The sequence below is a fragment of the Orycteropus afer genome, unplaced genomic scaffold, assembly GCF_000298275.1.
Source record: "Orycteropus afer afer isolate SDZICR_OR568_19922 unplaced genomic scaffold, OryAfe1.0 scaffold00559, whole genome shotgun sequence".
NCBI classification, from domain to species: Eukaryota; Metazoa; Chordata; class Mammalia; order Tubulidentata; family Orycteropodidae; genus Orycteropus; species Orycteropus afer.
In genome coordinates, this window is record NW_006922146.1 from 60429 (window position 1) to 74559 (window position 14131).

Sequence of the window (14131 nt, forward strand, 5' to 3'; positions counted from 1 at the left end):
AGGTTACTATGGGGAGGAAGTGGGAGGCGAGCTGTTGCATTGTGGGAAATTGCAGTCAGTGTCATGAGACAGTGTCTGTGAACTGCTGAATGGAAGATGAGTTTTCTTTGTAAACCTTCACCCAAATCACAATAAAAATTCAAAATTTTTTTAAAAATTGCCTTTGAGTCTATTCCAATCATGGTGACCCCACGTGTGTCTGAGTAGAACCGTGCTCCATAGGGTTTTCAATGGCTGATTTTCCCGAAGTAAACCCCCAGGCCCTTTTTCCCAGGCCCCTCTGAGTGGCCTCCATCCTTTTGGTTAGCACATTAACCATGTGCGCCACCCAAGGACTTCTCACACTTTAGAGACAGACACTGGGTTGAAAACAAAATGCAGGTGCATTTGTTCTTCCCTGAGGAAGAACAGTGGGAACAGAATGCAAGCTAACAAGCACAGGGATATTTCAGCTTGTTCCTTGGGATCCAGACCCATCTTGTGGATGGTGGTGGAGGGTGCGGTGGATGGGGTGAGAATGTGGGGAGAGTGACAAGGGGACTCTATGAGTGACTGAGGCCATTTTTGGGAAACACTCATCCAAGGCAATTTCTCAGCACCTATGGGAGGGGCCATCTCAAGTACAAAATGGGTTCTGTGTCCTGTGAGCATCAGCACTTTGTAAGCACAAGTCCTTAAAGTTCTGCACATTATGTTTTATAGGAAGCATGACTATTACTTCCATTTTACAGATGAGGAAACAGACTCAGAGAGTTGAATTAGGTTGTGTGAGTCTTTCAGGAAGCACTGGAAACAAAGCCCAGGTCTGTCTGACTTCAGACCCTTTATCTGACCACTACCTTGTCCCAGTGCTAAAGAGACAGGCTTCAGTGAAGAAGCTGGGGAAAACTAGAAAGGGCCATTTCACTGACATCTCAGTAAGGTACTGCAAGCACCAGTGCCACCAGCAGAGTGGGCAGCTTGGGGCTGGCAGTGGTAGCAATGGTGAGTGGTGGCTGTGAGAGATGGTGCTGGTGGCATTATAGCAGTCAAGGTGGGCAGCCAGCAATTACCTCATTAACTTTTACTGGGTACTTGGAGTCCCTATGTAGTACAAATGGTTAAGTACTGGACCACTAACCAAAACATTGGCAGTTCATACACACCCAGAAGCTCCTCAGAAGACAGGCTGGCGACCTGCTTCTGAAAGGTCACAGCCTTGACAACCCTATGGAGCAGTTCTACTCTGCACACACGAGGTCGCCACAGGCTGGAATCAGCTCGACCGCAACCAACAGCAGCACTGAGCCCTGGCTGTGTTCCATTCACTGCCTGAGACTGTAGTTATTTTTACTGCCTAAGATGTAGTCTGAATTAACTTATTTGATATTCACAACGACCCCCCAGTTTTACAGATTAAGAAACTGAAGCACAGAAGGTTAAATGACCTACCTAGGGTCACATATCTGTAAACATTGAGCTGAAATTTAAACCAGGGCTTTGAACCAGCTCAAAATGGTTCAGTTATTGCCATCATAGCAAACAAGGGCAGCTGCCTCATTTCATAGCAACCAAATCTGTTGTCCATGGTATTTTGACCTGAGTAGAATATTGGTAAGGCACTCTGGTGGTGTAGTGGTTAAGACATTTGGCTGCTAACCCAAAGGTTGGTGGTTTAAACACATGAACTGCTCTGTGGAAGAAAGATGAAGCAGTCTGCTTCCATAAAGATTTACAGTCTTGGAAACCCAATGGGGGTCACTATGAGTCAGAACTGACTCAATGGCAATGAGTTTGGTTTTGGTTTGAGCACGCTGGTGGTATAGTGGTTAAAACATTCAACTGCTAAGGTCAGCGGTTTGAACCCACTGGAGAAAGAAAGCAGTCTGCTCCCACAAAAATTTTCAGCTTTGGAAACCCTATAGGTCAGTCCTACTCTGTCCTATGGAGTTGCTATGAGTTGGAGTCATCTTAAGAGCAATGGGTTTGGTGTTGTTTTGGAGGTTACAAACAGCTATGCCCTGCTCAAAGATGGCGGTTGACTGTGCAGCTCTGAATGTGTATTGCTCTCCTGTCAATAATCCAATCTCCCACATCAGGCTCCCGAAACTTTCAGGGAAAAGGACTGTGGCAGAACTTTTGGAGAACAACATTATGAGCAGGACACTGGAGAACAACAAACATTCAAAGCAGCACAGTCAGCCGCCATCTTTGAACAAGGTACAGCTGTTTATTTCCTACTTGGGTCAAAATACTGCGGGCAACAGATTTGGTTGCTATGCAACGCAGACTCAGCTTTTGTTTACTAAGAAGGCACTTACTGGACTATTTTGAACCCTTTTGAAGCCTTGATTTAAACCCAGGCACTTTGACTACTGAGCTTGTAACTTATACACTGTGCTGTGCTGCCCATCTTTGTAGTGTATAAGAGCTATAATATTCTTTAAGGTTTTTATTTTGTTGGTAATGTTATCCAGGAAAAAAAGAGAGTAAACATGGCAGATTGCAAAAACGGCCACAGTACTTTGACACTCTTTCCATTAGAAGGTTGGTTACTTCAGCTCTTGTGTTTGGCCAGGCCTTGTTACATGGTTTGACCAATAGGATGCAGCCGAAATGAAGATGTAGCAGTTCCAAGGTTAGGCCTTAAGAGGCCTTGTAGCTTTTGCTCTTCCCATCCTGCCATGGGTCAGGCTAGCCCGCTAGATAAGAAGCAGATAGTCCAGTCACCCCTTCACCTCAGTGGACAGCTTGCCAGCCATCAGCTATGTAAATGAGGCCATCCTAAAGCATCCATTCCCCAGTCAACCTGCCAGCTCATCATGACACACAAGTGAGCTCAGCAGATATTAGCCAAGCGAGCTCTGGCAAGAAGAACTGTCCAGCCAATCCATAGAGCCATGAGCAACCGAATGTTTATTATTTAAAGACACTAAGTTTTGGGGTGACTTGTTATGTAGCAATAGATACCTGACACAGCAGGACACACCTCAAAAGAGGAAAATGTGGCCTGGAATAAAACTCACTCTCAGGGGCTGGCTCTCAGCCCAGTAGTAAACAAGATGTACATGCAGACCACTCAACCAAGGGTGATGCACCACATACTCTATGGAAATGCATCCCTTGGAGCAATCGACCACAGGGTACCAGAGAGGCAACATTTGCATGGAGGAAATGCAGGACACACAGAAGTGCATAACTATGAGGAGCACTGGAGGTAGGGAGGTGGGGGAATGGGGGGTGGGGGGAAGCTACTGGGAAGGGAGGGGAGGAGACTGGATTAGGGTTGGGGATGGTAAATGGAGAGTGTACACGTAATGTTGAATGTAAAACAAACTCTGCTTTGTAAACTTGCACCTAAAGCACAATAAAATAAAATAAAAAATAGATTGAGAAGCACTAAAAAAAAAAGAAAGAGAGAGAAGAAGAAGAAAGAAAGCCCTCCACCAAAACACAAGGAGCTAGATCTCCAAGGAACACCACACACACACACACACACACACACGTGCGCACACACACACATACACACAAAGAGGAAAATGTGAATGTAGAGGAATACTCACTCACTAGAGAAGTGGAAAGAGGATTCAGACGAAAGAGTGAAATGGGAGCAAGAACTTGTCTGAGTCCCTCCGAGACCCAGTTCCCCACCTCCTCCAGCTTTAGTCAGATGGAGAAGTGGCAAAAGGAGAGACACTCCAGATAGAGAGGAAGTTGAAAGCAGGGGTAATCTGCTGGCTTCTCACAGGGGACTTGGAAAGAAAGTACCCACTCCATGGAAGGAAGATGGGGCAATCTACTTCCGTAGTGATACTGCCTTGGAAACCCAAGGAGGGGTCACTATGGGTCAGATCCGACTCGATGGCAGTGAGTTTGGTTTGGATAACCAGCATAGGGTGTCCTCCTCTTGACAGATACAGTAGTGTCGCACAGTGGGGCAAAGAGGACTTGAGATTCCCCCCTGGAATCTCCCTGGGGTCCTGTGTTCAACGGAAGAGATGCAGATATTCCTCGTGGGCCACCGCAGTGATGCAGACAATGAGATATTGTGAGCCTAAACTTTAGTAATGGCTGTGAGAATGAGGAGTGGAAAGATTGGAGAAATGTTTACAATGTATATGTTGTTGTTGTTGTTGTTATGTGCCATGGAGTCAGACCCCACTCATAGCTACCCCTCCTTGGGTTTCCGAGGCAGTATCACTACAGAAGTAGATTGCCCCATCTTCCTTCTGAGGAGTGGCTGGTGGGTTTGAACCGCCAGCCTTCTGGTTAGCAGTCAAGTGCCTTAGGCACCATGCTATCAGAGCTCCTACAATGTATAAGGGGCAAGAAAAACTTGGAACATGGAACTGAAATGGAGAGTATGGCGGCTAGATGTGGGCCATCCTAAAATAACACTGCTATTTAGAGTACAAAAGGATGCCCCAGGCAACTGTTGTTTTGTGTGCCCTTGAATGGATTCTGACTTAGTGACTCTACAGGACAGAGTAGAACTGCCCATAGGGTTTCCCAGGTTGAAATCCTGTGGAGCAGATGGCCAGGTCCTTTCTTGAGGCGCAGTCAAATTATAAGAGGAAAGGATTAGACATTACTTTTTAAATGTCAGCATCTGATATAATATGTACATATTATGGTATAGTCTTGGCTTTTTGGGGATGATATTGGTGATCTTTTTGTAACTTTTTATTGTGATTTAAGTGAAAGTTTATTGAGTATTTTGCATTCAACAGAAAAATAGGAACGCTTTGCTGCTTTGTGTGTCATCCTTGCCCAGGGGCCATGCTCATCTTTAGGTCTCTCTCCAATTTCAGTATATGTGCTGTTGAAGCAAGAACAATATTGGTGATTTTTTTAAAAAAGTATAATGACTAGCTTCTATTAAGATATTACTATATGCTAGGCTCTGTTCTAAGTACTTTACATATTCATTAATGTATAGGTGCTCTGGTGGTGTAGTGCCTAAGGCATCTGACTACTAACCAGAAGGCTGGAAGTTCAAACCTACCCGCCACTCCTGGGAAGAAAGATAGGGCAATCTACTTCCCTAGTGATACTGCCTCGGAAACCCAAGGAGGGGTGGCTATGAGTCGAGTCTGACTCGAGGGCAGTGAGTTTGGTTTTGGTTAATCTCCACAACAATCCAATGAAGAACATACTTTTATTCTTTTAGTTTCATAGATGGTGACTTTTATTTATTTATTTTTTAATACAGCTGGCCATTTGCCATTATTTGAAAGGTTTACCCATCCTGGAGGCATTTTAAGTTTAAAAAGAAATCAAACTGTAGATAAAGGGATGATAGTACAGCATCATTGATACCACTTCAGGCATCCGTTGAAAGTGGAACAAAGATGTTTCTTTAATGCTGGCCCCTTCCATGGTTTCTTGGCCTAGGTGCCAGCCAAGAAACCACAGACAGCAATCCCCAAGACTTTGACGTTAGACATCTTTAATGTCGCTCCTCCAAAGTTGACCCAGTATCTCTCAGACTTGGGGGTACGGGTCTCCCCAGGCACTTCACTCAGCTTTGGATAGGGGGAACGTTCAAGCCCCAGGCGGCCGCCAGAGGGCGCTGCGCCGTCGCCGAGCATGCCTCTTCCGCCTGGGCGTGTGGCCTGGCGAGGGCAGTTTTATGTTGCTTAAATGCCAGCGTTTATAACTCACTCCTTTCCTAAACATGTTTCTAATTTACCCGATATCTCTTCTACGTGAAAAACTTAACGGAGGAGGGATCCAATTGTAGAGTGTGAATTCCATCCGCAAGCAAATTTTCCTTTAGTTCCAGGGTGGGCAAAAGGGGTTTTGACACCAAATGCAGTTTTGTTTTTAGAAACCTTCGGGACGGGGGCAGAACAACCAACCAGCAAGGGATCTCAGGCCTTAGTCTCTAGGGCAGGGGCACACTGTAACAAACACATCCGAACCTAGCCACCTAGAAAGTAATTCTTTGGCTAGGAAAGCATGCCTGCAGGCTTTCATCTCCAGAAAAGGGGCTTCATTTCCGGCCAGCCAGGCTCAGTAGCTGGTCGCAGAGCTGAAGGACGTAGCGAAGCCGAACCGACGGCAGCTCAGCAGAAAGGCCAAGGCACGACGGAGCGTGCGGCAGAACCCGGCCTCCTCGCCACGCCCAGCGAGCGTGCGGCGCCTCCGCAGAGCAGAGAAGCGCGTGGGCGGGGCCTGCCGAGAGGGGCGGTGTGGGGGGAGCGGGGTCCAGGCGCTCTGGGGCCACAGTGCGAGGCAAAGAGCGAGCCAGGGGGTGGGGGGAGCAGGGGGCAGGAGGGAGAGGAGAGTAAGCATCCTTTTTGATGGGGAGGGTGAAGGGAGGTGCGGTTCCTCGTGCTTGGGTAGGAGCTAACCTGACAGCCACTAGCAGGGATAATCAGGGTAAAGATCTAAAGACATTATTTGGCAGCTGGGAGAAAAAAGCTCCTGAGCATGGGTCTGGGGGTTGTGGTGGGGTCCTGGGGATGGTGTCTGATTGGCCGCGAGGTTTCTGTTTTTCAGACAAGAAAAAAATTCCCTGTCGCCTGGGGTGATCTTCCAGTCACTTCTCTTCTCCTGCAGGAAGCTGCTTCTTATTGGAGCCTCCTGGGATTGGCAGAGTTAAAAATCCTTTAACCCAGGATGCCTTGGGCCTTTTGTTCAGCCTTGACAATGGAATTGGGTGGAGGGGGCTGGGAAGGCAAGTCGCTTGGTCAGGGTGTATCTGTGGGGTGGGGGCTTGTGAAGCTTGTGTTCAGTCACTGGGTGAAAGAAAGCAATTTAATGGAGGTGGGAGGGGAGGGATATAAGGGAGCCCAAGGGCACAGGGCTTCAGCTCGTTAACACGTGTGTGAGTGCCTGCTGTGCACTCAGCAAATCCTTAATTACCCAGGGAGACCTGAAACTGGGAACTCAATATTGGTCCCTAAAAGGTTAGTTTTTTTCCTGCATCTGAAATCCAAGGGGACCAATCTCTACCTCCCCTGGGCTCCTAGATTCTTCTAGATATTTTTGTCTTCTAAAATTCTAGGCTCTCATGGGAGAGCACTCAGTTAAGAACACCCAAAATTGCATACCCTTCAACCATATTAATCATTCTAAAACCACTGCTTTGAACACATCATGTCCTTGATCATAATCCTCAGCAGCACCCCACTAACTCCTATGACTTGGGGTAGTGGTCAAGCCCTTCTACCATGCAGAAGTTTCTTCCGCCACTCCCCACATGAATTCTCCCCTCTAGCCAGCCTGGCCCTCACAGCCTTGGATATAGCTTGAACTCTCTAGCCTCTGGGAGTTCTGGTGGCGTAGTGCCTAAGGCATTTGACTGCTAACCAGAAGGCTGGCGGTTGAAGGAAGGTTGGGCAATCTACTTCTGTAGTGATACCCCCTTGGAAACCCAAGGAGGGGTGGCTATGAGTCAGGTCTGACTGGACGGCGGGTGTTTGGTTTGGTTTTGGTTTCTCCAGCTTCCATATCCCTGGAGGTTCCAATTGCCTTTCTAGGACATCCTTTCTCCATCTTTTGAGATCTAGCCAATCATGTCCCTTCTCCATTCATATCTGGCACACTCAGTCAGTCAGCATGCATTTGTTGAGAGCTCACTACATGCAAGGCATGCCCTGGGCCCTGGGAATGCATTAAAAACCAAGACAAAGACCTGCTCTTAAGGACTGTATATTGGAATGGGGAATGGAGAGTAGACAAAGCCAAACAATTTCCCATGCTGATAAGAAGTACAGAAAAGCTAACCTAGAGTAATGTGATAGAGTTGAAGTGTGTGCTGGGCTGCTGGGTCTTGCTTTTAGCCTGGAAAGACCTCTTTGAGGAAATGACATTTGAGACCTTATGGGTGGGAAGGAGGCAGCCACGTGACCATCTGGGGAAGAGTGCTCCAAGCAGAAGGGATAAAACCAGTTGCTTTCAATTCCAACTAATGGTGATCCCATCAGAGTAGAACTTTGCTCGGTAAGGTTTTTGTTTATAAATTTTTATTGTGATTTGGGTAAAAGTTTACAGAGCACCTCCATAGGGTTTTTAATAGCTGGGTTTTTTTTTTTTTTTTTTAAATAGAACACCAAGTCCTTCTTCTGAGGCACATCCAGTTGGACTCAAACTTCTCACCTTTGAGTTAGCAGCTTGAGGGCATTAATTGCACCATCCAGGGACTCCATCAAAAGAGATAGTAAGTGCAAAAGTCCTGAGGCAGGAATGCACTTGTTAGGTTCAAGAGACACTATGAAGCCCAGTAGGGCTGTAACAATGTGAACAAGGAGACTAGAGGAGTTTGGGGGATGTAGGCAGGGGCCAGATAATTCAAGTCCTCATGGGCCAAGGTAAGCAATAAGGTTTTTGTTTTTTTGGTTGCAAGTGGGGAGTAAGGAGATCTCATTTACACTTTACAACGATCATTCTTACTGCTGTGTAGAGTGTGGTTTGGAGCTGAGGAAAACAGTTAAGATGCTGTTGTAGAAGTTCTGACAAGAGGAGACAGAGCCATGGTTGTGGCAATGGAGGTGGGGAGATGTGATATGGTTTCTGGATCTGTTTTGGAGGTGGAGTAATAGGATTTATGGATGATCTGACCTACTATGAAAGAGAGGAGTCAAGGATGATATTTGCTTTTTGAGGCTCCCTGGGCGGATGGCATGCCCTTGTTGTGGGATCAGTAGTTATGATTTGCCCATGCCAAGACCTATCAGACATCAGAGGAAGATGTGTAGACAGATCTGAGTCTGGAATTCAGTGATGTCTTACCTTCAGATATAAATCTGAGCACCAGCATGTAGATGGTGTTCAAAGTATGGGCCTAGATAATTCCACTGAGGAAGAATGATGAAGGAGGAGAGCAGAGGGCTGAGACTGGAGCCATTCCAACCTTCAGAAATCTGGTGGAAGAAAAGCCAGCAAAGTAGACTAAAAAAGAGCAGCCTGTGAAATTGGAGAAAAACAAGAAGATTGCAGTTACAGGGAAACTGAGCAAAGAAAGCATTTCAAGAAGGTGGCTGTATAGGTCTGCTATTACTGGGTAACAACCAACCACAAAATTCTCAGTGGCATATAACAGTAAATGTTTATTTTACTCATGCATCTGCAGGTCAGCCGGAGGTCAGCTTTAAGCTGCAGCTGGGTCTGAGACTGCTCTACATACATGTCCCTCCATGTCCTTGGAACAGCAGGCCAGCTAGGGCATGTTTTGCTTGTGGTGATAGCATGGGCACAAGCCAAAAAACAAAAACAAAAAAACCTAACTGCCGTTGAGTCATTTCCAACTCACAGCAACCCCCATTGGGTTTCTGAGGCTGTAAATCTTTACAGAAGTAGATTGCCCAGTCTTCGTTCCACAGAGCAACTGGTGGGTTTGAACTGCTGACCTTCTGGTTAGTAGTCAAGTGCTTATTCATTACGCCACCAGAGCTCCTTAGGTACAAGTAGGCAGGTGGAAATACACAATGCTCAGGCCTAGAGTGGCACAGAGTTACTTCCTCCTACATTCCACTGGCCAAAGCAGGTCACACAGCTAAACCCAAGTCAAGGGGCAGGCAAGTATACTTTCGTGGGAGGGATTGCAAAGTCACATGTTCATAGGTACAGGGAGGAGTGACAGAAATCAGGACCAGTAATTCAATGCACCACAGATGGAGTGGTCAAATGTGTTTGATGCCACTTAGAGACAAGTTGAGATGAGGACAGTGAACTGGCCACTGATCTAGTCAAGATGTAGGTCCTTGGTGCGTTTGGTAAGATTTATTACAACAGGATAACCCCAAACCAAACTTGTTGCCATCAGATTGATTGTGACTCAAGCAGAACTTCCTATAGGCTGTCCAAGGCTGTAATCTTTATTGAAGCAGATTGCTACAGCTATCTCCTGTGGAGTGGCTTGTGGGTTTGAACTACTGACCTCCAGTTAGCAGCCAAACACTTAATCACAGTGCCACCAGGGCTTCTTTTACAACAGAATACCAAAACCAAACCACTGCCATTGAGTTGGTTCTGACTCATAGTGATCCTACAGGACAGAGCAGAACTGCCCCACAAGGTTTCCAAGGCTGTAATCTTTACAGAAGCAGACTGCCTCATCTTTCTCCCATGGTGTGGCTAGTGGGTTCGAACTGCCATCCTTTTGGTTAGCAGCCAAATGTTTTAACCTCTATGCCACCAGAACAGTACAACAGAATAATATAGATGAAATCCCAATTGGAGTGGGTGGAGGCAAGAATGGGAGGAGAACAGGAGGTAATGGTGTATAAACAACCTTCTCCAGAACATTTGCTCTGAAGTGGGGCAGAAAAATGGTGCAGTAGCTAGAAAGCAATATGAGACTAAGGTTTTTTTGATGTGTTTTAATTTAGGGGATATTAAGTTTTAGAGTCCCTGGGTAGAGCAAATGCTTAAGCACTTGGCTACCAACCAAATAGTTGGCAGTTTGAATCCACCCAGGGACACAGGAAGACAGGCCTGGTGATCTGCTTCCAGAAAGGTCACAGCCATTGGCACGAAACCCAGTTCTACTCTCAAACACCTGGGGTCTCCATGAGTTAGAATCAACCTGATGGCAACTGGTTGTTTTGTTTTTTTGCTTCAATAGGAAAGATCTAGTAGACAGGGAGAAACTGATGGTGCAGGAAAAAAGAAATCATTGCATTGGTGGAAGGGGACAGGCCTAGGGTACAGGTGGAAGGGTTGGCCACAAATGGGTGGAGGAGACACAGAGCTGCAGGCATTCTGGTGACTTTGGTAGGAAGATGAGGCAGTTGGTCTAATTATACCCATTTTCTGTGTGAAGGATAATCTGAGATTAGATTGAGAGTGAAGAGGAAAGGGTGTTGAAAATATGTGGGGAGAGGAGAAAGTGTGAAATCATTGCAATGTAAAAAGGGAAAATTAATTTTCTAAGAAACTATAGTCGGATTGTCCAGTGGTTCCAATGCCCCTTTGAGATTTATAGTCATAATTCTGAAGTGAGTCCATTCAGAATAGCTGTGTAATTTTCTTCAATGGTGCTTCAGTGAAGGTGTGAAGTAAACAGTTTTATTTAACCACAGTTGGGTATGTGCCAGGTTAATATGATGGAGAGAGACCAATGTAAGGGAGTTAAGAATGTTTGCAGGACAGATTTCATGTACTGGATAGCAGAATCTAAGCTGGCTGAGAAGTGAAGACTTGAGGGGAGATAAATTGTGAAAAAGTATAATGCACTGAAGTCTTGGGTGGGAGAATTGATGGAATCGAAGTACTAGATTAAGGGAGCTGGAGGTTTGGCTGGTGATAAGATCTTTAAATCTAAAACATTTAGAGGTGTCATGTTTTAACATGTAGGGTATGACCAGAAGGCTGAGGTGGGGCAGAAGGAATACATTGCTAGGGCTATGAAGTCAAAGGTGACCTGGTGAGAAAATGGTTAAGCACTGGTCTGCTAACCAAAATGTTGTCAGTTCAAACCCACCCAGTGGCTCTGTGGGAGAAAGACCTGGCAATCTGCCTAGAAAACACTATGTGGCAGTTCTAGTCTGTCACATGGGGTCACTCACTACAAGTAGAAAATCTACTTGATGGCACCTAACAACGTGGAAGTCAAGGGACTTAGGGACCAAGGTGGTAGGTGGGTCATCAACATAGATGTTGAGGTCACCAAGAATAATGACAGTGGAGGAGAAAAAGCCCAGTGGTAAAGTCATCAATGGACAAGGAAAGTGAACAAGAAAATGATAAAATTCAAACCAAACTCACTGCCATCAAGTCAATTCCAATTTAAAGGGACCCCTATTGCATTTCCAAGGCAGTAAATCTTTACGGAGGTAGTTTGCCCCGTGGTTGGGGGGTTTGAACCACCAACCTTCTGGTTAGCAGTCAAATGTCTTAGGCACTGCGCCATCAGAGCTTCTTAAGAAAATGATAGGTGACACTAACTGGGAGGAGCGGTAGGTGGTAAACGCTGATGACACACCTTCCAAAGGTGCTGGATTTTTGGAGGAAGCAGATACATTTAGAAGTTTCCATGGTGAGTGAGGAGGACATCTCCAGGCCCTGAGGTACATGGCCTGAGGGAGAAAAGAACCTCCATTGGAAAGGGCTGTAGGGACAGCAGTGCCCTCAGGGTACAGACCGGTTTCAAGAAGAAGAAAGTGAGGGGCCTGGTCTTGGAGGAGACTGAGAGTAGAGGAGGGCATATGGTTTGAGAGGGTGAGGAGGAGTGCAGATAGGACTGCCTACAGGATGTTCAGCAGTGTGGGTTAGGTGATGGGTGCTGAGGTGAGTAGGCCATGAGGCAAGATGGGATTGCTCTCCCTGGCTATTAAAGACCTCTGGGCAGGTGGTAGGCCCCAAAGGTGTTAAAATCGCCTTTTTTGGAAGCTTCCCAGATTGGGGTGGAGGTGGGGAGTTGGGGGAGAGGGATTAGAGTGAAACTTCCTTTTCCAGGAACTCCTATAACTTTGATGGGTCATTATTCTCAGTTAGGCCTCATCATCCACTTCCTGTTGCCTCTGGCGATCTTGTTCCGCGTGGAGTTCTTATTTCCTCAATGATATGTAAGGTTCAGGCAGGACTCCCAGGTATATCATTTTGTACCCCTTCAAGTCCGACACAGCGCCTGACACTCAAAGGGCATTGAACAAATATTTGTTGATCGAAGTGGATACAACCGAGGTTTTGACTTCCCTTCACAGCCAAGAATGAGGCCCGCCTGCCCTGACAAGAAAGGGAGTCCTGCCAGTCGCCACGCAGCCCCTCTCCCTGCAGCCGAAGGGGCTCAGAGCCTCTCAGTCAAGTGGAGGTAACCGGATCCCTTCGTCCCCACCTCTCCCAGCCTTGCTCCGAGCGGCCAATGACCACAGGCCAGAGCTTGGCCAGCAGCAGCTGGACCCTCCCACCCAGCGCCACCGGACTGGACCGGGCACCAGAGGCTAGGAGCCCGCCCCGCGAGAATCGGGGCGTCCCCTCGCGCTCCTTGCTGCGCTCCCGCCCCTACGCGCTGTGCTGCTCCAGCCTGGGCCCAACCCAGACACATCCCAGCTTTCTGCAAAGCCTGGGAGGCCAGAGCCGCTGCTCCAGGGGACCCGGCAATCTACAGACTGTGGCACCCAGCGCTCAGAGCGGGGGCCTTTCCTCACTCAGGACACCTGGGTTCTAGCCCCTACCCCACCGTTTTACCGGCTGAGAGACATTGAATCTCTAAGCCTAAGTTTCCTCAACTATAGTGGAGGCTGGTACCTGTCCAGCGAGTACCGTTAAGCGTGATGGGTGTGAAAGTCCTACAGTGTTACCCAGAGGGGGAGTGGCAAACCCCAGGCTGAAAGACTGTCCTGAGGCGTCCGAGGCCACCTGCAACAGAGGACGGAAGCTCCTCCCACCATGAACCTGCCCAAGAATTCATTTCCAGCTGGGGAAGCCCGAATGCAGCAACAATAACCCACCATCCTGGGAATTCCCTAGGAAGAGCCTAATAAGTTCTTTCCCTAACACCTCCAGTAGGGGACATTTCCTGTGTCCTCAAGCCCGATGCAGAAATCAGCTGTTGTGTTATACTAATCCTGGGGGACTGAGGCTGGAAACATACCCGGCTGATGGGTTGGAGCATAAACAAAGTACCTTTTCCACTCTATCTTCTGTCTGTACACTTACTAGAGGGTAAGGGTGTGAAGGGCAGCTGGATGGTGTGAATGATTAAGCACTTGAAAGGTTCTAAGGCCCAGAAGCACCTCAGAAGACAGCCCTGGCAATCTGCTTCTGAAAGGTCACACCTGAAAATTCTATGCAACAGTCTACTCTGCCCATAAGAAGTGTCCATGAGTTGAAATTGATTTGATGGCAACTAGCAACAAGAACAAGCATTGTGGATTAGCTCCCAGCCCAACAGTAGAAAGGCCTACAAGCAGAACACCTATCCCAGGGAGATGCACCCACCTACCCTAGGGAGATGCACCCCTTGGATCAATCAACCCATGAGATATCAGAAGGGCAGCATTCACATATGGGAAAAGCTGGAAAGATGGGAATGCATAGAAAAGAAAGGCACAGGAAAGGATAGTCATAGGAGGAGAGGGGAGAAAAGCTTTTTATGGTTGGGGATTGTAATTGGGCTGTGAAACCAAATATGCGTGAACTGTTGAGAGTAAAATGAATCTGCTTTGTAAATGTGCACCCAAATCACAATTATATATATATA

The 14131-nt window shown here is 47.0% G+C and overlaps 1 non-coding gene and 1 pseudogene across 1 annotated transcript; one reads left to right on the forward strand and one right to left on the reverse strand.

Moving 5' to 3' along the window:
- Window positions 1–4708: 4708 nt before the first annotated feature.
- Window positions 4709–4814, reverse strand: LOC122151557. The gene has a single exon (XR_006164210.1). It is a non-coding gene; the product is annotated as a U6 spliceosomal RNA (small nuclear RNA).
- Window positions 4815–8287: 3473 nt separating this feature from the next.
- The window catches only part of LOC103210044, a 175314-nt pseudogene continuing 169470 nt past the window's right edge, over window positions 8288–14131 (forward strand).